General features: G+C 39.7%; 1 protein-coding gene across 5 annotated transcripts in view; it reads right to left on the reverse strand.

The window, feature by feature from the left end:
• Positions 1-1,778: 1,778 nt before the first annotated feature.
• bsna (bassoon presynaptic cytomatrix protein a) overlaps positions 1,779-12,448 on the reverse strand; it is a 164,953-nt gene continuing 154,283 nt past the window's right edge. For all 5 annotated transcript variants that reach the window (XM_069140446.1, XM_069140444.1, XM_069140443.1 and 2 more), the window contains one exon: positions 1,779-8,760. The gene's annotated coding sequence lies outside the window, so the exon portion shown is untranslated. The remainder of the gene's footprint in view (positions 8,761-12,448) is intronic.

The following is a 12,448-nucleotide window of genomic DNA, read 5'->3' on the forward strand; positions in this document are numbered from 1 at the left end:
CGTGTCGGGTTAATTGGTGATTCTAAATTGCCTGTCGGTGTTAATGCGGGTGTATGTCCGTTTCCGTCCGTCTTTCTGTGTTGGCCTGGCGACCCGTCAGCTGCGATCAGCTCCAGTGACCCTGTTCAGGATAGAGCGGGTACAGATAATGGATGGATGACACCATTGAAACGGTATCATACGAACATAAACGGTAGATTAAAGAGATAATATCGGGTTTTTTTTCAAAGTTTGTGTTGACGATGTCATTTAAGAGGGATGATTGGTAACCCAATCAGAAGCGCAGAAGGGAGACCTTCAAGTCGTAGGGCACCGTCTTTGTCGTCCAGTTCTCATTCATACATCGACGGTAAGACATGCTGGTTGAACCTCCAAAACAGAACCAGCATTAATACATCTTTGCTTTTGCTGCTATCAAGTGACAAAATGGGCGTGTTGAAAAACGTCTATGGGGAAAATAAGTCCAATTTAAACGACGCTACGGTAGAGCTTTATCTCATTCGGGAACTTCTGCTAGTACACTTGCTTGGATAGTCAACAGTGTAGTGTTTGCCTAAATCACACTGACATTCTTCACCGACAGGAAATGACTGGAACATTCAAAGGCATCACCTGCAACCATATCCGCGGGTCCATATTGATCATGTGACTACTCGCACAAAAGTATAAGAACGACGACCCGTTTGTACTTACTCTGATGACGGCTGAGACGTGTAGGCATGTTTTTAACCGTGATAAATAGCCATGAGATATTAAAGGCTTTTTCATTATTATTCTTGACCTGGCCTCAGATTTTTATTTTAAATACATTTTAGAGTAAATAAACACACAATACAAAACACTCTTAAAATTTTAAGATTACTTGTTTATATCTATGGACATCTGCTAATGAGCACAAAGTGCAAGTGATGCTTGTGAGAATCTCTCGTGTCTTTAGTTTTGCAGCTTGTTTGTTAACAGTTCTGGACAACTTTTGAGCTGATGATGGTACTAAATACAAGATCAAGCTTTTAACACGTAATTCCCCCTGAGGACAGAAAGGCGTGTTACTAAAAGAGAAATAGTCACATCAGGTAAGAGAGACATTTTTTTTTTTGATCTTGTAAACCTAACATTGAAAGAAAAATATATATTCAAAAACACAAGACAGATCAACATTTGTTTACCCCCAAAAAAACCTTCAAAAAATGTGATATTTACAAAATCAAGGATTGCATGAAATGATTTGAAACTGAATGTACCTACAAACAAAACAACAACAACAACAAAAACGATCCAAGTCTAAAAGAAGAGCACACACAGCTGTTTTTGTTTTGTCTTTTATTTATTTTTCCTGATTGAAATGTATTGTAAGGTCATAATTTGTCATTCATCACATTACATGGCATGATGCACCAGGTCTACTACACCCATTTACAGGAGGAATACACGGAAACATACACAAGGTTTTACAATGGGGAACAGGAAGTTTAGCTCATTGCACTTACAACAGTGAATGGAACACTTTGTAGTCGTTTTTAGGCTCTCGACTTTTTTCTGTATTTTATTTTCACCCTTTTCTTCATTCAATTGGGTTATTTTATTACTTTTTTCTTTTTTTTTTACACATCTCCATTGTCCAATTCACCCCTCTCTCTCTCTCTCTCTCTCTCCATCTCCATAAAATGATCCGTCTGTCCCGAAAATTACATGGAAGCCAGAATATTTTCCCCTTTTTTTTTTGTTTTGTTTTTGATGTCATCTCATTTTACAAACACAACATGTATAGAAACTCTACACTGACCAATATGTTTTTATGTTTTTTTTTTCTTATCCGAATACAACTTTTTTTTTAATGAGTTTTAAACAGTCCGCACGAGCCAGCCACATACGTACACAATGCAATCTGTCACTTATTAATCAGATCAACAACTGCTCTTGTATGTTATGTCGTTTTGTTTTTGTTGGTTTTATCCACAAAAAGCACAAGTTTGGGCAGGGAGTTTCAGGCTTGCATACACTCCAGCTTGTGGCGCCGTTCGGTGTGCAAACACCTCTCTCGTGCCTCTCGTGCGTGTGTGTGTGTGTGTGTGTGTGTGTGTGTGTCGGTGTGTCGGTGTGTGTATGTTTTGTGGCATGTTTTTGAGATTTACATGTTGCACAGGACACGTCCTTCATGGCATTTACATGTTGTTGTTGTTGTTTGTTTGTTTGTTCGACGCGGACTCTGGTCGCTTCTCATCTGGTATTTACAAAAAAAGATGGCAGCCCGTGAGGTGGGAGTTGAAAGGTTGGAGAGGTTCAAAAAGGTCAAGGGATGGGAGGGGTGGTTTGAGGTCGGGGGGGGAGGGGGAGGTGTCCAGGTCATGCACTTGTCATTTTTACTTTGATGCTTCATTACAGGTGAAAGATGAACAGACGCTCCCTGATGGTTTTACAGTGAAAGGTGGACTTGGTAGCTTTTCTTCCTCTTTTACAACCTCTCACCCATGAAAACATTTACTTTTTATATATTTATATCTATATACTTTTGTGTTTTAAAATCTTTCTCGGGTCCTGCTGTACATCAACTGGCTTCATGACCGACAGCGAGAGCAGTGGTGACAGTTATACTACACTAATGCTCTGCACAAGTACTCCAGGCTACCTTTTTGGTTAAGAACACACACACATACACACTGTCTGGATTTCCCAAAAGCATTTCCAGCTGCATTTAAATACAGTTGACAGAGAAACTGCGTTTTTAACCCTTTGTGGCACTTTTTTTTTTTCATGGCTGTATACGATTAGAAACAACGTCCTCCTCACAGAAACACCTCATTCAGCGTCACAAAAGGTCCAGGTCGTCTGACTGTGCGTAAATGCAGCCTTATTGCTGAGATGCATTGTGTCAGATTCAAAGATAAGTCAAGCCTTTTGAGATTTCACCTCTGTTAAAAACTATGCATGGCTTCATGTCTGTTTTCTAATAAACACAAAAGATTGGTTCCAAAGGGTCATTAAAAAAAAAAAAAAAAAAAAAAAAAAAACGTGAAGTTTAGCTCCTAATATTTAGAAAAGAAAATGTTGATTTTGCTGTTAGCGGGCATATTTTATTCTCTATTTGGAACACAACTCTTTGAGTTTAAATTGTCTTTATTGTTGTCTACATTTGTGCTTTAAACACCTCTGGAAAAAAAACAGGCTGTGGCTTGGTGGCTTTGCCCACTGGTGATTGCTGTGGTCTGAATAGAAGTCCATTGCGTTCCTGGATATAAACGGACACCGTGCAGAGTATAGACAGAGACCACGACTGGCTAGAGGGCAGTAACAGGATGGCTTTCTTCACTGACCAGTATTGTAGTATAAAAGCCCTTGCTGCTATGCATATTTAAGTCACCTACAGTGGCTGTATTCACACAGGAGCAAAAAAAAAAAAAAAAAAAGAATAAAAAAAAAAAAGTGACATTAACACGTTTTGACACGGCTTTTGTTATTCACATGCTCCTGGCTGTGTGATTCAAATATTACTGACTGCCTCTCGTGAACGTCCACGTCAATGCCCAAAAAGTGTTCACAGTCCGATTTACTGAGCCTGCACGGACACCTCCAGGATCTTTCTGTTGTCTTTTGGACATCTCTGTCGTGATGCTGCATTTAGTGTGTGCTTTCCTGAGGCAAAAGTGATTGAGAATTATTTTATTGAACATTTCATCTTTTTAAAAAAAACGTCCAAAAAACATACGACATGCAGTAGAGGAAGTTGGTATTAATTTGGGAAACTTTCAACTCTCTCGTATTACTCGTTCTACTTTAAGCTCTCCGGGTGGAGTCACTGATCTGGTGGCAGGGTACCGGTGATCTCTCCAGTGAAGTGATGTCTGTTTGGGGCCACGTGGACCACGTGGATGGAGCAGATCCAGACAGAACCAGAATAATCAGATTCTTAATCCTGCGGCTGAATTCAACTTTAAAAAAGGGAGGTGCAAAAACTCCTGCAAGACAGTTCATTTCACCAAGCTTTACGACTTACAATCTTGTCTATTAAAGTGGGCCAAGGAGAAATTATGGATGTATAATTCAACAGTGTTTAAAAGATTTCGAACCAACCAATCACGTGACACCTTGGTATTTCTTGTTTAACACATTTTTTTACAAATTTGTTCAGAATTTTACCGATAAAATCAACAGGATGACTTGTTTTTTTTTCTGTTTTAGCAAATTGAACAAAAAACAACAATCACAGATTTAAAAAAAAAAAATCTGATCATTAAGCTTCTGCATGAATCCAGCAATAGATAATATCTGTATAAACATAATTTCTCACTTTAATATGTCTACATATTTTAAATCTAAATCTCCTTTCTTTCTTTATGCCAGCCAGCGTTATATCCCCTCTCGGTATGCTAAAATAAATTCTTACATAGATGAAGTATTTGATAAATGTTTCACAAAATATATATATATCCTAATTTCTTTTACATATGTTTCAGTGACTCAAATAAGATTTGTAAAGGAGCTGAGAGTTAAGGGATATTTTCAGACTGAATAAACCACCTCTTTTTAATTTAGAATTTCTATAAATAGCTTCTTTACAACTGCCTCGCTGCTGCTGCTGCTACCGAACTGCTGACTCCAAAAAGACTGAAGATACATTTGCAGATAACTTTTGTTTCTGAGGTACAGAGATTTATGCTCCATTTGCTCATAAATCTTATCTTTTAGCATGTCGTGGCAGTGCACCTTTAAACACTCATATACACACGCGCACACACACACACGCACACACACACACACACACACACACACACACACACACACACACACACACACACACACACGCACACACACACACACACACACACACACACGCAAACATCAGTGCACAAACTCACTCTTATACCAGTAAATTAATTTCAGGAATGCTCTGAGTAGTGCTTCACTCGCAGCCGGCAGCAGTTTCTTTAGACAAATATACATAAATTTCACATTATGTATGATATTTATATATTTTAACCTCAACACTCTTGGCACTTCAGTCTGTGCAAAAACAATAACTGCACAATCAGGATGCAAATTACTATAAATTCTTGGTCTGGTCATTAAACAGAAAAAAAGAAAAGAAAAAAAAGAGGAGCTTTTCTTCTTCTTCACACCTGAGCAGACATCAACCATATTAGGGAATATATCCAAATCTGTTTCTTATACTGTTTATATATATATATATATATAGTCTAAATGTATGATACTTCTATATTTTTCTATATATAAATCTCTGGACAACTTTTCTGTGTGTACCCCTGCTTGAAGCAAAGCAACTCAATATGGCCTATAGCTGCTTGAATGCGTTCATGACAGCTGGGATATTTCACTATTCCTGCAAACTGTTTATTGTACAATATGTTTGTGGGCATATCTGGTTTGATCGACATGTCTGGGGTGCAGTCAGGTTTCCAGGAGCGGGTGTAGTGGCCTCATGTTCTCTGTTAGATCAAGTCATACAGATCAATATGGTCACTTATTGCCTCCAAAATACCAGACTCGAGTCTTCAATCAAAACGGCAATACACAAACCAATAGGTGATCTCACTCTGGGTTGCCATTTGATATATATTTTTTCAATGGCAAGCATTTTATAGTTTTTCTATTTCAAATCGTTTCTTCTTAACGGGACATTTGATTGAAAATGAGCCAGCAATGCTGCCATCTTCTCATTCCTTTTTTCAGCTACGAAGACACACTGGTGCAATTTCCCAGCTCTCCTGAACCCATCAGTGGCAGCAGAAACTCCCCATTTCAAAGAAGAAGGGACCCTGAACATGCCAGGTTAACAAGCAAATATCCGAAATTACAGGTAACCTATTTTATACACAAACAAATTCACTTAATCGTCTTATTTTGATTTACAACAAACATCAAAACAAAGCAAAGATAAGATTGGAATAACTTCAGTGTGATGAACAATGACTGTGTGACTTTTTTTCCCCCCCTATTTGTGTGTTTCGCTCTGCCTTTTCCTCTTCATGCTGCCGCTTTTTTTTTTCCAAATATGATTCATTGCATAGAACGACTGGAGATGAGAGGTCGCCTCTTCTGCCCACCATATTTGTTGTGGTTGAACTCGTGTTTGTCTTTTCTTTTCCACATTGGACGATGGTTGTTAAATACACGCATACAGAACCCCCACACACATACATACAAACAGTAGGAACAGAACAATATAGAGGTGACTTTGAGGTTTTTCTGCGCCGGGCAGCATGCGAAGGTTCCCAGCGAGCGTTCACACAGACAATATACAGCAGAAGTTAGTTGGTTGGTTCGTTTTGCTTGAAGGCCTCGCGATGTTTGGCCTGACAGAGTACGTTTTGAGTACCGAACCACAGATCCCACAATGCACTGCAGGAGCAACAGCAGGGAGAACACTGACCTGAGAAGTTTCCATGACAACTGACAGTCTGAGAGAGAAGTTTTTGGGGGATTGGGTTACAGGTCTGGACGCCGCCACGATAGAAAATTAAAAGTAAAAAAAAAGGCGAGTGACTTTGTGACACAACCAAGTGTGTTATTTTTGGTTCCTCAGTCACATGAGCGCTGATATTTTTTCTTTTTTTCTTTTTGACACCATTTTGAGTGTGCTTTCACGTGCGCTGTGCACATTTGACAGAGTGAAGACACATGCTGACACACACTCGTGTAAAGGAGGTCGGCGGAGCTTTTTCGCAGACTCCCAATAAACGTCCATCTTGGAGTGGTCGTAAGAATCACATCGAAACCCAAACCCCCGCAGGTGATGAGGTCGAGTCCAGTACTGCTGCAGTATGTGACTGGTCTGCTTTTCAGTGCCTCTCTGCTGGCCTGCAGTGCTTTCAGATTAGACTCCAGCTGGCTAACGTGAGCAGTGTATCACTCCGATCCACTCACTGGCTGATTGACGACACCAATGTCTCACTATTGGTTGGAGGAAAAGATCTGGGCGGTACCAACCTCGTGGTTGATAGGTGAGCTCCTGCTCTCTGGTGTATTAGTACTGCAGAAGTACAACATTGGAGTTCTCTTTGTGGTACGTCTAAGTCAGACTTGAGCGGTACATCAGTGGTAAGTTAGACAGACGGAGGTAACACATTTCTATTCCACCAACTCTTAAAATGACACAAGATTGTGCTCTTTACTCTCTTAGCTCTTAATCTATTGCTTTTGTTATTATTGATAGTAAATAAGAGTCAGAAAATTGACAGAGGGGGGCTTGATGAAGATAACAAAATATTACAAAATAAATAAATGAAAAATAATATCACAAAAACAATTATCAAAAACAATGTAAATTGAAAAAATATAAATTAATCTCTCTGTGGCCAGTGTTCCAGCTGATATTATTACATAAAAAAGGGTGTGATGAAAATGTGTTTACAGGATGCAGTAAAAAAATATGCCACTTTTACTTCAAAATAAAACATTTAAAAATGGTTAAGGCGATATTGGTAATCTGCAACATAAAAACCAGGCAAATAACAAAAATAAATTTGAAAATAAATAAATAAATACAACAGAAAAAAATGACCACCACCTACAACAACATGAGAAATATCTGAGAGCCAAATTTTGTGGAGCAGTCGGAGACACCCCATTGCCACGAGCACGGCAAGTAAACGTTGTCTTAATGGCTTTGTAATGGCTGAAAAACAACCCAACCATATACTGCTTAATTCTGCATAACAATACCATAACAAAAAAACAAAAACAAAAAATAGGCCCTTATTCCCGTAGCCAGATCCTTGTGTGTTGCTTCAGTAATCTCTCTTCTTTGTTATTATTTACGTCGTCTTGCTAAAATGTGTTTCCCAGTGTCTTTATGGCCTCTGTTAAGTAACGATGAACAGTGTAAGGTCTTGGATATAAAGTTCCATGCATTCCAAATTCCTATTTTTTTTTTTTTTTAAATCCACTATACACTTCTTTAAAGACATGGCAAGTTGTGGATTGTTGGACAAGGGATTAGAAAGAAAGAAGAATCAGCATTCAAGAAACGCAGAGGAGTGAGGAACAAAAAATGTTTTAACAGTTCCAATCTGGAATGTAGATAGAAACAGAGCAAACCGTGGAAAGAAACGCACGCCAACACACTCGTTCCGTGTCGGCTACATCGTTATTAGTGTCTTATTCATTCAACGTGACATTTCCAAGACTCTTATCATCCTTCCTAACGTACGGCGACGTAACACGAGGTCATTTAGTACCAGAAAAACCTGCAGAACGTCAGGCGGGTTTTATGAACTTTTCCCCGCTCTTGCTTTACTTTGAGAAGAGATAGAAAAGAGGAGAGAGAGGCTGGTTTCTTGCCATTATTTCTAGCCTGAGCACAAGACTGTGAAACCAAGGATTCCTGCATGCCACCACACCTGGAGTAAGGCTACCATTTCCTGTACGCTCTGAGCAGGAAGAAGCAGCTCTCATGTAAATGGTGGAGTTGTCAAGCATATGGGTGTAGAATTGCATCAGCCCTCTATTTCAGGGTAAATCCACCAGGAAGGCTGAGGTGGTACATGGCCTCTATTGGTTCCACTTGTCTTCAACCGCTGTGTAGATCTCAGGTATAAGTAGAGCTCCCTCCGCTGGCACGACGGATGAGCAGCAAAAACAAAACCCCCAGTTGCTGTGTGACGGAGCGGAGATGTGGCTAACTGCTGCCGCTTGGTTCAAGGGGCTCTGCAATGTTTGGTGTTGAGTCTAACTCTTTGGCTGGGGGTGCTGGATGAATGAGGAGAGTCCTTCTGAAGGTGGATGTTGGCTTAAACTTGGAATGATCTAAAACCAACAAACAAAATTAATAATTTGGTCAAAATATTGAACACAACCCATTTATATGTTCACAAAGGTCTCTGTACATTACAGCATCAACAATAGAGGTGCTGTAGAGGTGCAGCCACCTGCTACTACTGTTCACATATTCTTTAAAATATGCAGCAATAACACTCGTATTTATAATGTGAAGACATCGTTTAGCACATGGCAACTTCTGTCCTGACATGGAAGAACAACAGTTGGTGTAGTTTGTGTGGAATATTCAGACAGAGTTGATCGAGTCAAAGGCCTGTACTAGGAAGCAGCTTCAACATATCCAGGATATTTTTGCGTTATCTGGCTTAACTAAGCCCAACAAACTTAATCATGCTAAGTGTTAAGCTCCAAGTTAACCAAGGGTTTCCCAACCCAGCTATGACCATGTTCACATAAAAGGTTTGCAGTTTATGGCCAATCACAAACATGGACAAGTGAGCTGGCAGCAGAGAGAAATATGTTACAAATGAAGAGCGAACTGTGGTAAGTTAAACACAAATGCCGGAAGGACAGCTGGGATAAAAATGCATAAGTTAAGAGGCTAATGCCCCATCAGCAGGGCACAAATAGATCTGACTACAATTACATTCAATTATGGTGTTGCTTAGATGTATTCTAATGGCATGTGCGACAATTTTAGCCTTATTCTTTCAGCTGCAGCCTCAGCGGTATCTGACTGGGGACCAAATAAAAAAATAAAAACATGATTCAAAGGCTTACTTTCATATATTGTAATTACAATAAGTACAAGGCTTTAGTGTTTTAATCCAGTTGTGCTGTAGGATTATATCTGTACACAAAAACAAAATATAATGGAATCAATATCTATAAATAAATAATCATCAGGAAAAGCCAAGTTGGTTTGTTTCTCTGAACATTTTCAAAGAGAACTGATTGGTCAGTAGGTGGTGGTTTAATAGGTTTTTATCTGGTAGCTGCTCCAGAGCAGATTAAATCAGCAGAATAAATTACCATGTACCATGGCAATGTAGGTAAGTGAACCACCATTGTAACCTTGAAAACCTTGAGTTAAACCTTAAATTACCTAGCTAATCCCAAATCCTACAGCATAGTCCAGGCCTAAAATATGTTTATTCAATGGCAACACAAACTATAGTTGAGAACAGGGAGTTCCCTTGTGTTTTAAAGATGCTTGTGGGTTATACGTTGCACATTATTTATTTTAAAATCCTTTTTTTTTTATCTACTCACATGAAGGTGTCCATAGAATTGTCATGATGCGAAAATAAAGCTGTCCACTAGGTGGTGTACAAGACTGAGAAATGCACTACTCGCAGTATGTGAGTAGTGCAGTATGTGCACAGTATGTAAACAGTATGTAAAGCAACTAAACTGGCGTTTTCAGCAAGAATATTTAAACATATTTTAGTTATCATGCTCTGTATCTTTAAATAAAAAAGAGGCCTATTCTTTGTTAACAATAGAGATGGAAATGCCTTTGATCTGCATTTATCTTTTTAAATCAATCATATTTGTGCTGTCTTTAGCTCCGAGGAGGGTTCTTGCTGAAAAAAACAATCGCTATCAGAATTTAACACAAAGTCCTAATGAAGGTTTACAGAATGTTTTCTGTTCAATAAAAATCTAGTGTCACAGATTGGTGTTTGCGGCACATTGGGAACTTTCTTCAGTCAAGCATGTGTGTCTGGTTTGTGTACTTCATCTAGTCATCACAGGTAGATTTAACCCTCACATCTTCCTGCTATTTATTAGGTGCAAAGAACAATAGTGATAGAAGAAAAAAAGAGTGAGAAAAGTTATCCAATTGGCAGGAAACAATAAAATGGATCCAAAATTTAACAGTACTTCAGGGTTTCCATATGTTGAAGTTTTTCTGGCATGAACCAACTGTACTAGGCAGTAGGAAAACAAGGGTAGAAATATTCCTAACTCAGCCTGTCAGCCTGTGCTGCCACAGCACCTGTGGGAATCCAGAAGGAAGGATGCATGTTACGCTGCTGCTTGAAATAACACAGGAATGAAGTCACTTGTACGAGCTAGCACTTCAAATCTGCCTCACAGCTCTGAGCTCTGTGATTTCCTTGCTTTAGTATCTGCTGAACAATAATTTAAAAGTACTTCTGAAAACTGGGCACCAGCACCTAGACCTCTTCCCTACTTGAGGCTTTCAGGCCGAACAGAACAACAGACAGCTTCAGTGTACATGTAGACATTGAGGTAATAATCAACCCCAATGCAAAACAGTGGACTCCAGGTTCACTTTCATCCCAGTGTCCTACAAAGTTGCCAAAAGTCCTGCAGCTACACTAGCTATGATAGATTGTTGCATAGAACATGTGTGTATGGGTGTAAAAACATTTATAAAGTAACCATAAAACAAGGAAATATAAATGTCAAAACAGAGTTTATTCATTTTTTGCTGAGGCTTTTGAAGTTTTTGGGATCCGATAATCACACTAGTTTTGTTTGCAGCCTCCATGAACTCCTGTTGCCTGGTGCGACCAGAAACAACCTGCTACCCAAAATGGATTTGTGCATCATTTTTAGAATCACTGCCTTCCGGTTTTTCTTTCCCACTGTGCCTGACCCAGATTAACTGCTCCACACATGCTGCGTATTTGTATGTTGCCCAGCACCACACTTAAACTGTTCCAGTGAACACAGACCCCCAAGGTCTAGTACACACACACACACACACACACACACACACACACACACACACACACACACACACACACACACACACACACACACACACACACACACACACACACACACACACACAAAGACGTACACACACATTCAGTGACTCATTTCAGAGAGAGGAGACTGAGATGGAGCGAAGGACAAATACACTCCATGCTGTGGGCTAAAGTATACGGACTCTGTGGACTTTGGTTCATTTGTCTTGATTTGTGCTCGACCACCATTTTAATACTATATTAATGGTATTGTACTTGCGTGAGGAAGGACCTTTCCTGCATAAGTCTGACACAAACCTCTGCACAAAGTGAAGTCCATAAAAAAAATGGTTTTCCCCCATCAAACACCTTCGGGCTGAACCTGTCTCACAGTGGGTCATGCTAACATCAGAGGATGACCCCCCCCTGATGCTCTTGTGGCTGAATGGGAGCAAATCTCTGCAGCCCGGATCACTGAGGAAAGCCTTAAGGGTTTCAGGTGACAAATAACAGTGGGTAGTGTTTGAGTGTCCACATACTTTTAGCCATACATTGTGCAAAAAAAAAAAAAAAAATGCAAGGATGAGAGAGCAGTGAGACAAGCAACAAAAAGACAGGGTGGAGGTGAGAGTTTCTCAATGGGAGGAGGAGGGAGGATGAAAATAGGAACAGCAGAGACAGAACAAAAAAAAGGGGGGGAGATTTATACAGTAATCGAAGGAACAAGACAGGACATGCAGAAAGAGAAAGCAAATGACAAAAAAAAAAGAGAGAATCCTGACAGAAAATGAGGAAAGACAGCACAAAAGTGAAAATGCAAAAGTAGAGGGGAAAAAAAAAAAGTTTGACAGCAGGATTAGAGTGTGAGTAGAGAGTTTCCTCTGCAGCAGTCACATGAGGCAGTTAGTCAGTGCATGACTGCACAGCGCGCACACACACACACACACACACACACACACACACACACACACACACACACACACACACACACA

This window comes from Embiotoca jacksoni, unplaced genomic scaffold (genome assembly GCF_022577435.1).
Source record: "Embiotoca jacksoni isolate LCO1_2020_lvr unplaced genomic scaffold, fEmbJac1.0.p SCAF_9, whole genome shotgun sequence".
NCBI classification, from domain to species: Eukaryota; Metazoa; Chordata; class Actinopteri; family Embiotocidae; genus Embiotoca; species Embiotoca jacksoni.